This window comes from Macaca thibetana, chromosome 10, assembly GCF_024542745.1.
Source record: "Macaca thibetana thibetana isolate TM-01 chromosome 10, ASM2454274v1, whole genome shotgun sequence".
Taxonomy (NCBI): domain Eukaryota; kingdom Metazoa; phylum Chordata; class Mammalia; order Primates; family Cercopithecidae; genus Macaca; species Macaca thibetana.
In genome coordinates this window covers 66,063,186-66,083,404 of record NC_065587.1, presented here as the reverse complement: position 1 = coordinate 66,083,404, position 20,219 = coordinate 66,063,186, and the positions used below count along the sequence as shown (strand labels likewise).

Below are 20,219 nucleotides of genomic sequence, written 5' to 3'. Positions count from 1 at the left end.
CACCGTGCCTGGCTTAATGTGGTCACTTCTAGTGGGAAAAAAATAAAAATAAAAATAACTTTGTCCGAAGATATCTTAAAGCTGAAAACCTGAACAGCACATTTTTTGTTGCTGTTGTTTTTGGGCTAACTCCTGGAATCACCTTTCTGGTTTGGCTGGTACTTTGTGCAAAGCCGTGATGTCTCAGAGTGGAGTCCTTCCCTGGGCTCTGTCTGGTTCTCAGTAAGGCAGGCTCATATCTTTTTCCCTCTTCTCTAGAGGAAGTAATATGCAGTAAGCTAAACAGTCACCTTCCAAAAGGGAGAAAGGGATTAGATTGCCGCTTCAGAGCTGTGGAGCTATTTGGACTGTGTTATAAATGGTTGCTACAAAATAACAAAAAAGGTAATTACAAAATGTGTACAACACAACATGCTTTTAAAAACATTATGTGTTGCACTCACATTCGCTTAAATGTTGTTCCCGAAGGTGCTCAGCCTCTAGCCCAGCTGGAATCTCTGGGTTTGGCAAAAAAAGACACATCGGGGAGGTGGGGGCGGTGAAAGGAGAAAGCAGCCTTCCAGTTAAAGATCAGCTCTCAGTGTAAGGGCAGCTTTGGGCAGGCTGGCCTAGGTGGAGTTGGGGTCAGAGGCAGGAGCAGTGGCAAGGTGGGACTGGGGTGCTCTGCATCTCATTCAGTCAAGCAGGTCTGGTCCGGCATCCTTTGTGTGCAGAGGTGCTCCTCTGTGGTGCATTTCAGTTTATCTTCCAAGTCATCAATCATCTCTTCCAGCTTGATTACTGATCTCTTGGCAAACTCAGCCCGGGTCTCTGCCTCCTTGCGCTTATCAGTAAGAATCTCGGTTGCTTCTTCATATCTGTCTTCTTTGTGAGAGTCCTTTCCTTCAGCAGCACTCAGCCACTTCAGGTTCTGGTCCATCGATCTGATCTGCTCATCCATCTCTCGGCCACAGGACTCTGCCAGCTCAGCTCGTTCCTCTCTGCATCCCAAGTTTCCTTCAACAACCACCAACTTATGAGCCGAGCCCCATCTTCATGCTTCCTGCCTGTTTTCTGCAATGTGCTTAGCTTCTTTGAGTTGGATTTCCTTGAGTTTCATCTTTCCTTCATCCTTTTTTTTTTTTTTTTTTTTTTTTTTTTTTTTTTTTTTTTTTTTTTTTGAGACAGAGTCTCCCTCTGTCACCCAGGCTGGAGTTCAGTGGCGTGATCTCAGCTCACTGCAACCTCCGCCTCCTGGGTTTGAGTGATTCTCCTGCCTCAGCCTGCCAGGTAGCTGGGATTACAGGTGTGTACCACCACATCCAGCTAATTTTTATATTTTTAGTAGAGTTTTACCATGTTGGCCAGGCTAGTCTTGAACTCCTGACCTCAGGTGATCCACCCACTTCAGCCTCCCAAAGTGCTAGGATTACAGGCGTGAGCCACTGTGTCCAGCCTTTTCTTCATCTTTTAAGGCTCGATTTTCAATAACCTTCCTACCTCTCCCACTCTCATCAGCAGCTTTTACCACTTCTTCCAGCTTTTGCAGGGCAGTGGCCAGGCGCGCCTGAGCACAGTCCAGCCCCTTTTCAACCAGCTGGATCCTACAGTTCAAGGAGGCCACCTTGGCCTCAGCTTGTTCCAGGCCTGCCTTGCTCCCTCTACTCCCTGCTGGAGGTGCTCAGCTCTCTCCTCTGCATCATCTGCCTGCTGCTGCTGAACCTGGCTCTTACGCTTCACTGCCTCAATGGTGGCGATCCCAGTCACGGTGCCCACCCAGCCCCTGCTTGTGCTCCGGGTCCTGCACTGTAGCCATTTCTCCTACTGTCAATTTTTCCCCCCGTATTCCAATAGGTGTCCTCAGTTTTAAAAAATCAGGTCAGGGCCGGGCGTGGTGGCTCACGCCTGTAATCCCAGCACTTTGGGAGGCCGAGGCGGGCGGATCACGAGGTCAGGAGATCGAGACCATCCTGGCTAACATGGTGAAACCCTGTCTCTACTAAAAATACAAAAAATTAGCCGGGCGTGGTGGCGGGCGCCTGTAGTCCCAGCTACTTGGGAGGCTGAGGCAGGAGAATGGCGTGAACCCGGGAGGCAGAGCTTGCAGTGAGCCGAGATGGCGCCACTGCACTCCAGCCTGGGCGACAGAGCAAGACTCCGTCTCAAAAAAAAAAAAAAAAAAAAAAAAAAAAAAAAAAAAATCAGGTCAGTTGGGTCATGCCACTTCTTTGCTTCCACTTTCCAATGACTCATATCATGCTTAGAATAAAACCCGAATCCTTATGTGGCCCATAGGGTTGACTAGCTCCTGACAGCCCCACTGGCCTCTTCTACTCTCCCACTCCAGCCATCCTGGTCTCCATGCTGTTGCTCAGACATGCCCAGATGCCCCACCTTGCAGCCAGCGGCCTTGCAGCTTCCTTATCTGGAATGCTCATTCCTCAGGTTTTCCCATGGGCCACCTCCGGAAAAGGTGGCATCTCAAAGCTATCTCTGCAGAAGGGTCTTTGCTGGCTTCTCCATCTAATACCGCCTGCACCCCCACCCCCACCTGCAAGGAACTCCCCATCCTGTGGCATGGTTTTATTTTCTTCATGTCTTTCATCACCATGTGAAATTATCTTAGCTCTTTATTATTTTAAAGTTTTTTCTTATCTCATTAAAACGTTTGCTTTAATTGAGGTATAATATTAAGTATATAGCTCAATGACTTTTTGTTTGAGAGAGAGAGAGAAAGTTTCGCTCTTGTTGCCCAGGCTGGGCTGCAATGGTGCAATCTCGGCTCACTGCAGTCTCTGCCTCCCAGGTTCAAGTGATCATCCTGCCTCAGCCTCCCAAGTAGCTGGAATTACAGACATGTGCCACCATGCCAGGCTAATTTTTTGTATTTAGTAGAGATGGGGTTTCACCATGTTGGTCAGGCTGGTTTCAAACTCCTGACCTCAGGTGATCCACCTGCCTCGGCCTCCCAAAGTGCTGAGATTACAGGCGTGAGCCACCGCACCTGGCCTCGATGACTTTTTACATATATGTGCTTGTAACCGTTTCCCATATCTGGACATAGAAGGTTCCCAGACACCCCAGAAAGCTCACTCGTGCCTCCTCTTCCCAAAGGTAGCCACTATTCTACTTCCTATTTGGTTTCTATCATAGATGAGTTTTGCCTGCCTTTGAGCTTCATGTAAGTGGAATCGTATAATCTGGACACTTTTTGCCCAAATTCTTTCTTTCATCATTGTCTGTGAGATACAGCCACATTTTTGCGTGTGGATAAATGCAACAGCAGTTTGTTCTTTTTGTATTGCTGTTCCATGGAGTACTGCATAGCAATACTCCATTGCATAGCAGTGTTCAATTGTGTCAGTATAACACAATTCGTTTATTCATTCTTCTGCTGGCAGACTGTGGGTTGCTCCTAACTGGTTGCTGTTGAATAATGCTGCTGTGAACATTTTTACACGTCTTTCCATGGAGAGATGCACTCATTTATTTTGGATATATGCCTGAGAATAGAATTGCTAGATCATTGAGTAGGCATATGTTTATCGGCTATTTTTTCTTTTACTTGTTTATATTCTTTTTCTCCTCCTGGACTATAAGTTCCATGAAGGTAGGAAACAAGCTTGTCTTGTTCACTATTGTATTCCCAGTGCATAGCACAGTGTCCAGCACATAGTAGCTGCTTAATAAATATTTAAGTAAATGAACAAACTTAAGCTACTATCAGCTCCAAGTAAGTTGTGACAAAGAACCCAGGACTAGCTACAAATCCTCCTGACATTCGCCCTTCGCGAGCTGATATTTGAGAGCCCAGCTGACTCAGAAGGAGGCAGAGCTGCAGGTGCCGGGTTATTCAGCATCCTGTTATTCTTTGAAGTGGCTCCCCCTCCCTCTCTTGGCCTGCATTGTCACAGCTTGAAATATTCTTTTGATTATGAGAACATTTCCCATTAAGTGTGCATCTCCAGCTTCCCCCCAACCCCCCAGTATTTATGAGCTCATAACTCCAGGATCTGTCACAATCAGTGTTGCAAAAGTGTATCTGAATGTAATGAAATAATTCGATGAGAAACGTGGCAGGGAGACAGTTGGAATTTTCTCCTGCCTTACAAACCATCCCCAGGGGACGGGTGTACATAAATCAACACCTCCCTTAATTAAGTAAAACATTTTAGGGAAAAAACAAATTAATTACCACTTCATGGCACCACCCCAGCCGATTACCCAAATGGTTCACATTCCATAAACCTCGCTTGAATTCAGAACTAATTATCACTCTTTTGGTTTGTTTATGCTTCCCAATCTACAAAGATCTGTATTAAAAGTGGGTAGTGTGGTGTGGCTTTTTCACTTTACTTTCAGGATGATGTAAGCTGTCAAAATAATCAAGAATTAAGTCTTAAAAAAAAAAACTGAAAATGAAGGGAATGTAGAATGTGGAACATTTAGGGTAGGAAATAAACATCACCTTGGGGTGTTGCGGGGGTGGTGGGGAGAAGCCTGTAGAGTGCAGGATATATGGGGTCTTGGCCTGGCTGAGTCCCTGACTTGCTGCGTAATGTTGGGCAAGAACTGGACGTCTCTCGTCTCTTATCTGGGGACCATTGTCTGTTACCTGCCTGGCCCCTTGGGGGCGCACTCGCCTCCTGGCATGTGATCCCAGCAGGGAGTGAGAATCCTGACGTCTCTGAGCCTTCATTGTCCAGCCTGGCCTGATGTCTTTCCTAATTATCCTTCCTGCTGGCTCTGGCCTCCCCCTTGCCCTGTGGGCCCGATCAATTCTTATCTTTGATCCTGCAGAGCCCCGTGGCCAGGATAGCTGCTGACTAATAGCTTATCCTTTTCCCAGTCCGTCCAGCTGCCTTCTGATTGGTCCACTCCCCCAGTGGAGCCCAGGCCTGCCCTTGGCTCTTCTGGGCTATGTGTGGGAGTGGGGTCTCAATGGCGTCAGGCACAGTTGCCCTTGGTAGCCCCTCCAGCTGTAAGCCTTGTAAGTCCAGAGTCTAGTGCCAGGCTAAGCCAAGGCCTAGCCTTCCCTTGTTTCTGCCACTTGCCCCTCTTGAGTGGGTGTGTACATTGTAAGCGCTCAGTCAGTTCTGAGTCACTATCTGGATCTTAATGAAGGACATAGATAACTAGAAAGAAACAATCCAACTCTTTAAAAACATTTTTAAGGCATGAATTGCACATAGTAAAGTGCATAAGTTATACATGTACAACTCAGTGAATCTTTACTTTGTGTACACCCGTGTAATTCCAACCCATGGCAAGACACAGGTCATTCCACCTCCCTGAAAGGTTCCCTTCCAGTCAGCACTCCTCAAAAATAACCATTATCCTGACTTCTATCACCATAGATTGATTTTGTCTGTTCTTGCATTTCATATAAATGGAATAATCTGGTATCTAGCTTTCTGTGTCCGGCTTGTTTTGCTCATTCACTGAGTCTATGAGATTCATTCTTGTTGCAGATAGCAGTAATTCTTGAACTCCTTTTTAGACTGAAGTTTTAAAAAGCGATTACTCGAGCGATTACTGGTTGTTGGTATCTAGCTTGACAGTATGTTGTCCTTTTAAAAAATAACCACATGCCAAGATATCTGTGGGTCTAATACTGTCATTACCATATGTACAAAAAGAGTAATTTAGCTCCTGCGAGCACTCGAGTGCCTTCAAATTCCAAATGGAGCAGGGATGAATTTGATTAGGAAGGTGTCTGACTACAGCCCTCCCATCTTGAGAACCGTCCAGGGCATTTTCTTATTGCTTTACTTCCCATTTGCTGAGTGCTGTGATTTGAATATTTGTCCCCTGCAAAACTCATGTTGAAATTTAATCTCCAGTGTGGCAATATTGAGAGGTAGGGCCTTCAAGAGGTGATTGGGTCATGAGGGCTCTGCCCTTATGAATGGATTAATCTGGAATAATTCCTGGATTCATGGGTTAGTGGATTACTGGGTTATCAGGGGGGAAAGACTGGTGGCTTTATAAGAAGAGGAAGAGAGGGTTGAGTGTGGTGGCTTGCATCTATAATCCCAGCACTTCAAGACGCCGAGGATAGAGGATTGCTTGAGCCCAGGAGTTTGAGACCAGCCTGGGCAACATAGTGAGACTTCATCTCTAATTTTTTTTAAAAAGAAGAAGAAGAAGAGGAAGAGAGACTTAAGCTAGCACGCTCACTCCCCCCTCGCCATGTGTGATGCCCTGCACTGCCTTGGGACACTCCACCAGCAAGAAGGTTCTCAGTAGATGCAGCCCTTAACCTTGGGCTACTCAACTTCCATAACCATAAGAAGTCAATCCCTTTCCTTTGCAAATTACTCTGTTTCAGGTACTCTGCGATAAGCAAGAGAAAACGAACTGACACTGGGTTACTAGAGAGGTTTAGTATCTTTTCTTAGGGTTGTTTGTTACCTGTGTAACAGGTAGGTCCTGCTGGGACCCTTTCTCCAGGGAGGGCGTGAGGAAGTTGGAGGCTGCTCCCTCCAGGTCATGTGTGAGAGGGTGGGAATAATCTGGGTACACCCTGCAGGTTGTCTCCAAAAGGGTCAGTCACCCCCAAACCCAGGGAACATCAGTGCTGGGGCAGGTGGGGGAAGAGTCAGGGTCCACTGTCTCTTGGGCTAGACCTAGGCAATGTCTGTCCCCATGGAACCCTCAGCTCCAATCCTGGCCTTCAGCCCTGAGAGCTTGTTAGCAAGAGGCTCTGATCCAGCAGGTCTGGGGTGGATCCAGGAATCTGATATTTTCAAGCTCACCAAGTAATTCCAGGGAGTGGCCTGGAGCCAGGCTGCTTGCATTTGAATTCCAGCTCTGCCTGTTATCACTGTGACCTCAGCCAAGTAACTTTGCTTCTCTTGCCTTCATTTCTTTATTTGTACAATGGGGCATTTATGCTTGAAAAGCACTTAGAAGAGTACCTGGCACAGAGTAAGCACTCAAAGAGAGTTGGCCACCGCCGCCATCATCAGCATCGTCAGCCCCGGCAGCGCTAATGCTTCACCAACACTTCTGCTTTACACACAGAAACTGAGAACCACAGACGCGTGTGGACATAACCAGAGTCACCCAGCAAGACACAGGTGGCACAGGGACCAGAAGGCCAGCTCCCTCTCCCCTTGGGACTGTGTTCTCTCACCCGTGTGGCTGGCTAGCCATCCTGCCCAACGTCCCAGTCACATGCTGGAGGACAGAGTGGGGAAGATAGTCTACAGAGTGGGGGCTTTCTGAAAGATTATATTAGGTTGGTGCAAAAGTAATCACGGTTTTTGTCATTAAAAGTAACGGCAAAAACAAAAACCGTGATTACTTTTGCACCAACCTAATAGAACTGGAAGTGTTGGCATTTGCCTTTCGCCCACCATAGCAATTCTCTATCCCCCTCCTCACCCTTGAAGGGACCAGCCAGGTCCTCTTTCCCACTTTTGGAGTAGGAGGACGGGAATGACCTGAGTCACCTCTAGATTTCTGAGGTTAGGACAAATGTCATGTCGCCAATGATCAAATCCCACCAATTCTACCTCCACAATGTCTTTTGTATCCAAGCCCTCTGCCATACCTGTGGCCAGGCCACCATCATCGTGTGCACCTGGGCAGCTGCACCAGCCCCTCCCTGGCCTCCCTGCTGCCAGTCTGGCTGCTTCACTTCACTCTACATACCACCCTCCTCACCACCCCTTGGAGAGGTTTTTTAAACCACCCCCATGGGCCGGGCACGGTGGCTCACGCCTGTAATCCCAGCACTTTTGGAGGCCAAGGTGGGCGGATCATGAGGTCAGGAGATCGAGACATCCTGGCTAACACGATGAAACCCCGTCTCTACTAAAAAATACAAACAAACAAACAAAAAAAAATTAGCCGGGCAAGGTGACGGGCGCCTGTAGTCCCAGCTGCTTGGGAGGCTGAGGCAGGAGAATGGTGTGAACCCGGGAGGCAGAGCTTGCGGTGAGCCAAGATCATGCCACTGCACTCCAGCCTAGGTGACAGAGCAGGACTCCGTCTCAGAAAAAAAAAAATCCTCATGTATGAGTGGATAAAAATGTGATATCTAAATAAAATGGAACATTATTCAGTCTTTTTTATTTTATTTTAGTTTAGTTTAGTTTGAGACACGGTCTTCCTCTGACACCCAAGCTGGAGTGCAGTGGCATGATCCCAGCTCATTATAGCCTCGACCTCCTGGGCTGAGGTGATCCTCCCACTTCAGCCTCCCGAGTAGTAGGGACTACAGGCATGCACCACCAAACCCAACTAATTTTTTGTTTTTGTATTTTTTTTGTAGAGACAGTTTTTTACCTATTGCTCAGGCTGGTCTTGAACTCCTGGGCTCAAGTGATCCTCCTGCCCTGACTTCCCAAAGTGCTGGGATTATAGGCATGAGCCCCCACACCTGGCCTACTTTTTTTCTTTTCCTTTGAGGCGGGGTCTCACTCTGGCACCCAGGCTGGTGTGTAGTGGTGCAATCATAGTTCACTGCAGCCTCGACCTCCTGGGTTCAAATGATCCCCCCACCTCAGCCTCCCAAGTGACTGGCACCACAGGTGCACACCACCACTCCCAGCTAATTTTTTACTTTTTTGTAGAGATGGGGGTCTCACTATGTTGCCCAGGCTTGTCTCAAGCTCCTGGCCTCAAATGATCCTCCTGCCTCAGCTTCCCAAAGTGCTAGGATCATAGGTGTGAGCCACCATGCCTGACTATTCAGCCTTTAAAAAGAAAGAGATCCTGTCTTATGCCACAAGGTGGATGAACCTTGAAGACATCATGCTAAGTGAATAAGCCAGCCACCTACATGAGGGACCTAAAGTAGTCGAATTCCTAGAAACAGAAAACGGAGTGGTGGCTGCCCAGCACGGGGGAAATGGGAAGTTGTTCAAGGGGGAGAGAGTTTCAGTTTTGCAAAATGAAAAAGTTGTAGAGATCTGTTGCGCAAAAAGGTAAATATACTTAACGCTACTGAACCGTACGCTAAAAAATGGTTAAGATGGTAAATTTTATGTTATATGTTTTTTGCTTTCTTTCTTTCTTTCTTTTTTTTTTTTTTTTTTATTTTTAGCAGAGATGAGGTTTCACCATGTTGGTCAGCCTGGTCTCGAACTCCTGGTGATCCACCTGCCTTGGCCTTCCAAAGTGCTGGGATTACAGATGTAAGCCATCATGCCCAGCCTGTTTGTTTGTTTGTTTGTTTTTTGAGACAGAGTCTGGCTCTGTCACCCAGGCTGGAGTGCAGTCACAGGATCTTGGCTCACTGCAAACTGTGCCTCCCAGGTTCAAGTGATTCTCATGCCTCAGCCTCCCTAGTAGCTGGTATTACAGGCGTGTGCCACCACGCCTGGCTAATTTTTTATGTTTTTGGTAGACATGGGGCTTCGCCATGTTGGCCAAACTGGTCTCAAACTCCTGACCTCAGCTGATCCACCTGCCTCAGCCTCCCAAAGTGCTGGGATTACAGGCATGAGCCGCTGTGTCTAGCCTGTTATATGTTTTTTACCACAATTAAAAAAAAAAAAAACCAAAAACCTTCAAAGTCTCCCCATTGCCTTTAGGGCGAACCCAGATCCCTTGCCTGGCCTTGGAGACCCTCTGCACTGTTGCCACCCTCCCACCAGGCCCCTCAAGCTGCCATGTCCTCAGCCCATGGAGCTCTTCAACTTTTCCCTGACACGACTCACATTTACTCACCAGTGAATTTCTCCGTGGCAGCTTTCCATCTGGAATGTGCTTCCCTCAACTTGTCAACCTTTTGAAATTCTCATCATCCTTCAAGAACCAGTTCAAATGTATTCTCCTCCGTGACACCTTCTCTCTTTTTTTTTTTTTTTTGAGTCGGAGTCTAGCTGTGTCGCCCAGGCTGGAGTGCAGTGGCCAGATCTCAGCTCACTGCAAGCTCCGCCTCCCGGGTTTACGCCATTCTCCTGGCTCAGCCTCCCGAGTAGCTGGGACTACAGGCGCCTGCCACCTCGCCCGGCTAGTTTTTTGTATTTTTTAGTAGAGACGGGGTTTCACCGTGTTAACCAGGATGGTCTCGATCTGCTGACCTTGTGATCCGCCCGTCTCGGCCTCCCAAAGTGCTAGGATTACAGGCTTGAGCCACCACGCCCGGCCAACACCTTCTCTTAACCCTCTCCTTCAGGAAGAATTAAGGCCCAGAGTGTGTGCCCCCTCCTTTTTTTTTCTTTTTGAGACAGGGTCTCACTCCGTTGCCCAGGCTGGAATGCAGTGGTGTGATCACGGTTCACTGCAGCCTCAACCTCCAGGGCTCAAGTGATTCTCCCACCTCAGCCTCCCCAGTAGCTGGGACTACAGGCACGCATCATCATGCCCGGCACATTTTTGTAAATTTTTAAGTATAGATGGGGTTTTGTCATGGTGTCCAGGCTGGTCTCAAACTCCTGGGCTGAAGAGATCTGTCCACTTCGGGCTCCCAAAGTGTTGGTTATAGATATGAGCCACCATGCCCAGCCCCTGATAACTTTTTTTTTTTTTTTTTTTTTTTTTTGGAGACAGAGTCTTGCTGTGTCACCAGGCCGGAATGCAGTGGTGCGATCTCGGCTCACTGCAACCTCTGACTTCTGAGTTCAAGTGATTCTTCTGCCTCAGCCCCCCGAGTAGCTGGGACTACAGGTGTGCACCACCACACCCAGCTAATTTTTGTATTTTTAGTAGAGAAAGGGTTTCCCATGTTGGCCAGGATGGTCTTGATCTCTTGACCTCATGATCCACCCACCTTGGCCTCCCAAAGTGCTGGGATTACAGGCATGAGCCACCGCGCCCAGCCCCTATAACTTTTCACCTCACCACCACCACCACCACCGCTGTTGAATGGGGGCTTTCTACATGCTGAGTCCCATGCCAAACAAGCTGTATGCATCAGTGGCTCAGTTAATCTTCATGAAAACCCACACCATCCCCATCTTACAGACGAGAAAACAGAGGTCCAGATAGGGAATGTGTCGTGCCCGAGATCACACAGCTAGTAAATTGTGGCACTGAGACTTAAATCTTCCTAATTCTAGAGAAAAGCTTCTGACTACTCAGTTCTGCTCCCCGACACACCTGAATAATTGCCTTGTCTGTATAATTATTTGTTTTTCTGCCTGCCCAATTAGGGGAGGGTTGTGCGTTAGCCCTCCTGGCTCTGATGCGCCATGCCTGGCCCCGGGACTGGCACAAAGCAGGTGCTCGTTTTGTGGGAGTTGTTTTGTACACCTTGGAGTAAATCAGTGTCAGTGCTAACTCCTCTAATTTCACCATTTCTATTTCCCCTCCAGGAACTGGCAGGTCAGGGATTGCAAAAGAAACATCCCCCAGCCGATCAATAAATAATAATGTTGGAGAATTTAAAATAAAAATCTGGATTATTAAAGTTACAAATCTTTGGTCTTTATACCTTTAATAAAACATGCGTCTATTAATAATGAATACTGGTTCTGGCCTGCTTAGGCTGAAAGGGAGAAAAAAATGACCAGTCAAAAGATGCTCATATTTTTTCTCCTTACCCAGTTTGGCTGCCAAGATGCTGCATCCCTGACAAATGGCTCATCATTTAAAAAGGTTTAAAAAGTTTAACTGCATGAAAGGGAAATTGAAGATGGCTTGTTCAGCCTGTGGGCCCTCGGTGAGGAGAGGTTGTGTCTTCTCGAGACATTCTCTCTCTTTGGTTTTGGTGGGCCCACCTTCTGCTGGTCCTTCTCCTTGACCTCTGGTTGTCTTTCTCAGGCTCCTCATGTTTTGGTCTAACTCTATCCTGGGTTCCCTCACCTCCACTCCCCTTCTCTCCCTTCCCCTCCCCTTCCCTTTCCACTCAGCTCCCTTACGCTGTCGCTCACTCCTGTGACCACCAGTCATATCTTTTGCATGAGGGAAGTCACTCAGTAGGAGAGATGGTCAGAGCGGTAAACAGGGGGTCAGACCCTCTGGGGCCTTATAGGCCAGGATGAACTGTGGCTTTTACTCCAAGAATCCTGGTGCCACTGGAGGCGCAGAGGATGGCATGAAACAAATCTCTTTGGAGGCTGTGATTAAAATAGACTAAAGGGTGACAAGGGCAGAATTAGGAAAACCAGTTAGGAGAATATTGCTATAATCCGGACAAGAGATGATGGTAGTTTGGAATAGAGTGGAAGCAGTGAGGAGCTGAGGTTGGAGACAGGATATACTTTATTTTTTAAAATTTTAATAGAGACAGAATCTCACTCTATCACTCAGGCTGGAGTGCAGTGGCACGATCATGGCTCACTGCAGCCTCGAACTCCTGGGGTCAAGTGATCCTCCCACTTCAGCCTCCCCAGTAGTTGGGACTACAGGCATGTGCCACCGTCCCGAGCTCCAGGATATATTTTAAAGGTTGAGGTGATAGGATTTGCTGATGGATTGGAGTGGGGTGTGAAAAAAAAAGGGAAAGGAGTTGTGGATGTCTCCGGGGTTTTGAGCAACTAAAGATGAGTGTTTTCATTTTCTGAGATGAGGAGCCTCTGGTAGAGAAGCTTTGATGATAAGGAGTTGAGTCTTGGATGTGTGTTGTCTGAGATACCTGTTGGACATCTAAGAAGAGACATCAAATTGGCAATTGGACATACAGGTCTAGAGCTCAGGAGAAAGGCCCAGGTTAGAGGTATAAATTTAGGCATCATCATCAAAGATGCGGTATGTAAAGTCATGAAGCTAGATAAGATTGCCAGTGGAAGTGTATGGCAGAGAAGAGCATGAAAAAGGACTGGACTCATGATGTTCCTATGCTTAAAGTTCAGAGAGATGAGGAAGAATCAACGAAGAAGAATGTGAAGAGGCCAGTGAGCTAGGAGTAAAACCAAGAAAGTAAAGGATCCTAGAAGCCAAATGAAGAAAGAGTTTCAAGAGGGGGAATGTCATTATGTATGTCAAGTACGGAAAATGGGTTAAATAAGGTGAGGACTGAGGACCGACCATTGGTTCTAGCAACATGGAGGTCATTGGTGATCTTGACGAGGACATTTAACCTCACTTTGGGCCACTTGATGGTGAAAGTAAAAGGGAAAGTCAGTGGATTCCATAACTCTCACTATTGTCCAGAAGGAAATCTGCCAATTGTTCAAGACACCCCAACTTGTCCTGGGAGCTTGTCATGTGAGTTCTTCAAAGGAGGTATTGAATAATACAGCTGACCCTTGAACAACACAGGTTTGAACTGCATGGGGCCTCTTATATGTGGATTTTTTTTCTACCAAATGCAGATTGAAAATACAGTATTCGCAGGATGACAAATAGGCATATATGCAGGGCTGACTTTTCCTATGCGGGTTCCTCAGGGTTGACTTCAGGACATGAGATTGTGTGGATTTTGCTGTGCACAAGGGAGGGAAGGTATCCTGGAACCAATTTCCCGTGTATACTGAGGGACAACTGCATAATGAATATTGTCAGTAAGAGTTTTATAGCAAAGCCATAGGTCAACATTATACTCCCAGGATATAAGCGGTGCTGTGGGAAGCATGGAGTGGGGGAGATTGTCATGTTGATTATTTATCACTCCTTTGATACATGGAGTATTCCATCCAGTTTGAGACTGGGCTCTGCCTCCTGGAGAAGCGACAGCAGCCAGGTGCCACTCTCGTGGAGACCAAGAGTTAGTGGCCTATGTGGAGGGCCACAAGGCTGCCCTGTTACACAACTCCAGGCGACACATCTATGTCATGGTCTATGTGAAATGAGTTTCCTGGTGTTGTGCAGTGCACAAACTGTGCGGCTGTACGAAACAGGCCTGATGTGACAAGAGGCAGCTAAGGGTATCCCCAGAACTCCCAGAGGGATATTGGGACACTGTTGTCCGAAAAAGGGAAAGTAAGTGATGGAAGGCAAAACAAAAGATGCTCACATCCTAACGCGAAGGACAAATTCCAGATGGAAATAAGCTACACGCTGTCTTTATTCTTTAATCTCCCAAACTTCAAAAGAATTTTATTGTTTTCTTCCTGCCATCAAATCTGTGACTTGTCTTAGGGGAAGGGCAAGGTATGTGTGTGTGTGTGTGTTTGTGTTGGGGCACGGGGTTATATAGCCTCTACCCTTCTCTCTTCTTTCTCTCCAAAATTCCTAACTGGGAGGAATTTTCTAGTCATTGGAAGAGAGGTATTTGGGAATACATTAATTCGAGCAAGCCTAAGCTGCTGTAATAAAGAGGGCACAAAATACAGTGGCTTGAAGAAAATAGAAGTTTATCCACTCTCATGTAACAGCCTCAAGGTAAGTATTGCAGGGTGGGGAGATGGCTCTGTTCCATATGATCACTCAGATATTAAAGATCCTTTCATCTTGTTTCTCTGTATCCTTCATGGTGTTATCTTCATCTCCATTGTCAGAACTTGGTCACAGCACATCTATGTTCAGGGAAGGAGAAAGAATGTTAGGAAAAAGGTGCCCCATCCCTTCTGTTCATATGCCCTTGGTGACAACTTAGCCATGTGGTCACATGGCCACAAAGAAGCCTGGGATGTGTTGTCACTAGCTGGAGAATCAGCATTTGTTTAGTTTAAATTCTATTACTATGGAGGAAATTCAGAATGGGTTAAAGTAAGTAACTGGCAAAAACTGGTTCTTTTTGCTTTCATCTCTTTTCTTTTTCTTTCTTTCTTTCTTTTTTTTTTTTTTTGAGATGGAGTCTCACTCTGTTGCCCAGGCTGGAGTACAGTGGTGCGATCTCGGCTCACTGCAAGCTCTGCCTCCTGGGTTCACGCCATTCTCGTGCCTCAGCCTCCCGAGTAGCTGGGACTACAGGCGCCCGCCACCACGCCCAGCTAATATTTTTGTCTTTTTTAGTAGAGACGGGGTTTCACTGTGTTAGCCAGGATGGTCTCAATCTCCTGACCTCGTAATCCGCCCGCCTTGGCCTCCCGACTGTGCCTGGCCACTTTCATCTCTTTTCTAAGCATTTTTATCTCTCAAATTTAGAAATGGAAAATTTGGGCCGGGTGCAGTGATTCACGCCTGTAATCCCAGCACTTCAGAAGGCCGAGGCAGGAGGATTGCTTGAGGCCAGGAGTTTGAGATGAACCTGGGCAACAAAGTGAGAACCCATCTCTCCAAAATAACCTTAAAAAATTAGCCAGGCTTGGTGGCACATACCTGTGGTCCCAGCTACTCAGAAGGCTGAGGCGAGAGAATCACTTGAGCACAGGAGTTTGAGGTTGTAGTGGGCTGTGATTGCACCACTGTACTCCAGCCTGGATGACAGAGTGAGAACCTGTCTCTAACAAGAAAAGAAAGGAAAGAAAGAGTGAGAAAGCAAGGGAAGGAAGGAAGGAAGGAAAGAAGGAAGGGAAGGGAAGGAAAGGAAAAAGGAAAGAAAGAGGTTGAAAATTTGAAGATTCTTTCCGTGGGTCCCTTTCTGACCATGTGACCCCGGTACACGTGTCAGCCCTATGTATCCATTCCAGTCATAATGTGGAGGGTCCTGGGGTTAAAGGGTACGTGGAAAAAAGTCAGTCAAGCTCACATGTCAACCCACAATAATGACCATAACAATGAATGACAACAATTGTAATTGTTAACATGTTTAGTTTACACATAGATGTATCACTTATAATGCTCTGTAGTTTATTTTTAGTAATATATACATGACTTCTGCCATAAGTCAAAAGTCTTGAAGGACTGACTTTCTAGGAAGAAGAAGTGACTCACTTTGCCTGGAGAGCTGGGAAAGAGGAGCCACTGAGATGGGCTTTGAGAGGACGACTAGGAATCTCCAGAGAGAAAAAAGAGAGCAAATGGCATTTTACAAATGAGAAATATTAATAGCATGTACAAACTCTAGCATGTGCTTTCAGTAAAACAAAATTTTTCTTTTTTCTCTGTTTTTATGACTTTGTTTCTTTTCCTCTCTCTCTCTCTTACACCCATTAACAGACACACCATGTAACTGTTAGAATTCTTGTTTGCAAGTGACAGAAAACTCACCTCAAAAATATCTTAAATCAACAAAGGGAATTTATTGGCTCATGCAATTGCAAAGTTCAAGGGTAAATTTAAGATGTGGCTAAACTCAGGGGCCCAAACAATAGTACCATGACCTGATCTTTCTCCACCATCTGGCTTGGCCTTGCTGTGTGCTGGATGAGCGTTCACACTCCACATGGTGCCAAGATGGCTGCCGGCTACGCCAGGTCTAAGTCGTCTTCATCTCAATGGAAATGAATGGAGAGACTCTCTCTCCATTGTGTCCCATTGGCTCTGACTAGGTCAGGTGATCATCCTTGCGATGCTCTCACGGGTTACAGCTGAGATATGTGCCAACCCCTACCAGCAGGGGTAGAGTCACCTCTGTCTAAAGCTAGGGATTGAGATCTGGAAGAGAGTGATCTGCTGAAGGAAAAATTTGTTACTGAAGAAGGATGAGGCCAAGTGCATGGTTTATGCCTGTAATCTCGGCACTTTGGGAGGCTGAGCAGAAGGATCACTTGAGGCCAGCAGTTCAAGACCAGGCTGGGCAACAAAGGGAGACCCTGTTTCTACAAAAAAAATTAAAAATTAGCCAGGCATAGTGGTGTGTGCCTGTAGTCCCAGCTACTAGGGAGGCTGAGATGGGAGGATGGCTTGAGCCCAGGAGGTTGAGGCTGCAGCGAGCTGATTGTGCCACTACACTCCAGCCTGGCAACAGAGCAAGATCCTGTCTCAAAAAAAGTAAAAAAGAAGGCCAGGTGCGGTGGCTCACACCTGTAATCCCAGTACTTTGGGAGGCCGAGGCGGGTGGGTCACCTGAGGTCAGGAGTTCAAGACCAGCCTGACCAACATGGTGAAACCCCATCTCTACTAAAAATACAAAAAATTAGCTGGGCATGGTGGCGTGCGCCTGTAATCCCAGTTACTTGGGAGGCTGAGGCAGAAGAATCACTTGAACCTGGGAGGTGGAAGTTGCAGTAAGCTGAAATTGTGCCACTGCACTCCAGCCTGGGTGACAAAGCGAGATTCCGTCTCAAAAAAAAAAAAAAAAAAAAAAAGGGTGAATGGTCCTTTGGCCACAAAAGCTGCTTATGTCCACTTTCATGGAGTGGGATGTTGAGGATCTCACTGAGATACTGGATTCCTACCTATTGTGGGGAAACGTCAGTCTTAATGATGGAATGGCCCTCCGAGCAGGGGAACCTGCAGGTGAATTGAGCTCTGAAGCACAAGAAAGTGGAAGACTGAGAAATGCAGCTGGTCCAGGGCTCAGCAGTCATCCAGCCTTTCCACGGGACAGATGAGGAAACAGATCATAGAGGGTGAGGGACTTGTCTGAGCAAGTAGAGGCAGAGCTGGACCCAAACCCCAGTGATGTGAAAGCCAGAGCCAGGCTCTGTCTGTGAGTCTGGCAGCTGCCACATTCATTAGCTCCCTGATATCTCCTTGTTTCCTTGTATATTTTTACAAGGTTGTTAATTACCAGCCATAAAGCTCAGCAAACATTTTGATAGGCTTTAAAGGCTCATGAAAACAGCATTACATTTTAAGGCATGGCTTCCTTATTAATCTAATTAACTGTCAGCCTCACATCCTGCTGGTTTCCAGATGAAGCGAGCTGTGCCTTTCAGCTTCCGATTCAGCCCCAGTGGACAAGGCTTGGGGCTGTCATCGTCACAATCTCTGAGCCAGGAAAGCAGCTCACGCAGGCCCAAGGTGTGGGTTGCTGAAGCGCTGTCTAGATGCTCAGTGTCGTGCCGATTTATATCCCAGGATGATCTATTTCTAGAACAAAGACACGATGGCTTGGAAATAGCCCAGATTACATGGATGCCTCAGCTCAGGACGCTCCCAGGCCACGGTGCAGACACTTTTGGGTGACCTTCCCCAGTGAGGCTCCCTTTCCAGAGCTCTGTCCTCATTTACAACCCTGGCCCTGGCACCCTGCTCTCCCACAGCAGCTGATTGGACTGAAATGGACACCTGACCCAAAGAAGACTCAGTCACCTCTGACCTGTAGCCTGGCTTGAAAGAGGGGCTGGGCCAACCGGAGGCAGGAATGGAGATGGAGAACTAGAACTGGGAAAGAGTGTCTTCGTTTATGAGGGCTGCCATCACAACATACCACAGACTGGGTGGCTTAAACTATAGAAATGGATTTCTCGCAGTTCTGGACACTAGAAGTCTGAGATCACAGTGCCAGCAAGGTTGGCTTCTCTCTCCTTTTCTCTCTTTTTTTTTTGGTAGGGTCCTGCTCTGTCACCCCTCAACCTTGTCGGGCTCAAGTGATCCTCCCACTTCAGCTTCCTAAGCAGCTGGGGCTACAGGCATGTGCCACCATGCCCAGCTAATTTTTCTTTCTTTTTTTTTTTTGAGACTGAGTCTCACTCTGTTGTCCAGGCTAGAGTGCAGTGGCATGATCTCGGCTCACTACAACCTCCACCTCCTGGGTTCAAGCAATTCTCCTGCCTCAGCCTCCTCAGTAGCTGGGATTACAGGTGCCTGCCACCAGGCCTGGCTAATTTTTTTTTTGTATTTTTAGTAGAGATGGGGGTTTCACTGTATTGACCAGGCTGATCTTGAACTCCTGACCTCAAGTGATCCACCTGCCTCAGCCTCCCAAAGTGCTGGGACTACAGGCATGAGCCACTGCACCCAGCCCCAGCTAATTTTTTTAGTTTTGTAGAGACGGAGGTCTCCCTGTATTGCCTGGGCTTGTCTCAAACTCCTGGGCTCAAGTGATCCTCTCGCCTCGGCCTCCCAAAGTGGTGGGAAGACAGGCGTGAGCCACTGTGCCCAGGGATGGCCTCTCTTGAGGCATCCCTCCTTGGCTTGCAAAGGGCCACCTTCTCACTGCGTCCTCATGGGGTCTTTCCTCTGGGTGCACATCCCTGGTGTCTCTCGTGTGTCCAAATTTTCTCTTCTCACAAGGGGAGTAAGCTCTGATTATGGCTGACCCTAACGACCTCATTTTACTCAATCCCCCCGCCCCTTATTTTTTTTATTTTTATTTTTTTTATTTGAGAGGGAGTTTCATTCTTGTCGCCCAGGCTGGAGTGCAGTGGTGCGATCTCAGCTCACTGACTGCAACCTCCGCCTCCCAGGTTCAAGCGATTCTCCTGCCTCAGCTTCCTGAGTGGCTGGGATTACAGGTGGGTGCCACCATGCCTGGCTAATACAATCCCCTCTTTAAAGGCTCTATCTCCAAATATTGTCTTTGGATATGGAGGTACTGGGGATTAAGGCTTCAATATATGAATTTTAGGGGACACGATTCAGCCCATAACAAAGGGTTTGAGATGAAAATTCACATGGCATCTGAGCTGGGGCAAGGGAGCCACCATGGCTGCTGCCCTGCTTATGTCTGCAAGACCCTCGGCCCTACCCCCTGAAGGTATAATCACAAACACCTGCCACCTCCCACCTGCGGGCTTTTATCTGGCTGCTTTCTGCTGAGGGCATGTCCACCTGCGTGCAGGGAAAGCCAATCTGCTAGAGGGTTAATGGCCAGGAGCCCTCCACCAATGACCGATGGGATACAGACACAGCTCCCTTGCCTGTTGTGGGGCAACTCTGCCTCCATGATCTACACTGTCTCCAGCATCCCCTGGCGGGATTGAGCTCCCACTGCCCACGGGGTAACTGGCTTGATCATGTACCTTTCTTTTCTCTGTCTCACTTTGCCCCTCCCCTACTGGTACTTCCTGGGATCACCTCCCAAGTAAATAACTTGCCCTTGAACCTCTGTCTCAAGGTCGGCTTCTGGGGGAACCCAAACAGTTAGGTGGCATGTGGACATGATGTGGGGGCACGGGCAGAGGACGCTGGTGGGGGAGGGGAGAGAGGGAAACGTGGACTCCAAGAGAGTGAAAGGGTTTCTGGGTTCTTGGTCCCTGTGAGCACTGCCCTGTGCCTCTCCCTCGTGGCTCTCCAAGTAGTTACATAAGTGGGGATGTTACGTGTTCTGGAACCTAAGATAGTTTAACCTCTTCCCTATCTAGATGCAGCAAATTCTCTTGGACTCTTCCAGATTCTTCCCTCAAATATGGAATTATCAGGCAAGTTGGTGCCTCTTGCTCTGGGGGAAAGGTACCCCCAAAGACATTCTGTGGCTATGTAAATACGCCCCCCAAAATAAATCCACGGTTTGTAGAGCGAAAATTGGCAAATTTGCATACAGGCCAGGAGCTACCTGGAAGGTTAGGAATCGAGGCCACATGCCCTTTTCTTTTGAGGTAAAACATGATCACAACCTTTCTGGTTAATTGTGATGAGCCCGACCGAGGCCCCTGGAGGGAAAAATGACGTAAAGACCCACAGGGAAAAGA

The 20,219-nt window shown here is 47.5% G+C and overlaps 2 protein-coding genes and 1 pseudogene across 3 annotated transcripts in view; 2 read left to right on the top strand and 1 right to left on the bottom strand.

Moving 5' to 3' along the window:
- RALY (RALY heterogeneous nuclear ribonucleoprotein) overlaps window positions 1-20,219 on the top strand; it is a 414,018-nt gene that overhangs the window by 240,339 nt on the left and 153,460 nt on the right. The window lies entirely within an intron of this gene.
- The window catches only part of CHMP4B (charged multivesicular body protein 4B), a 264,810-nt gene that overhangs the window by 91,715 nt on the left and 152,876 nt on the right, over window positions 1-20,219 (top strand). The gene's annotated exons all lie outside the window — the stretch shown is intronic.
- Window positions 671-19,353, bottom strand: LOC126929251 (tropomyosin alpha-3 chain-like; annotated as a pseudogene).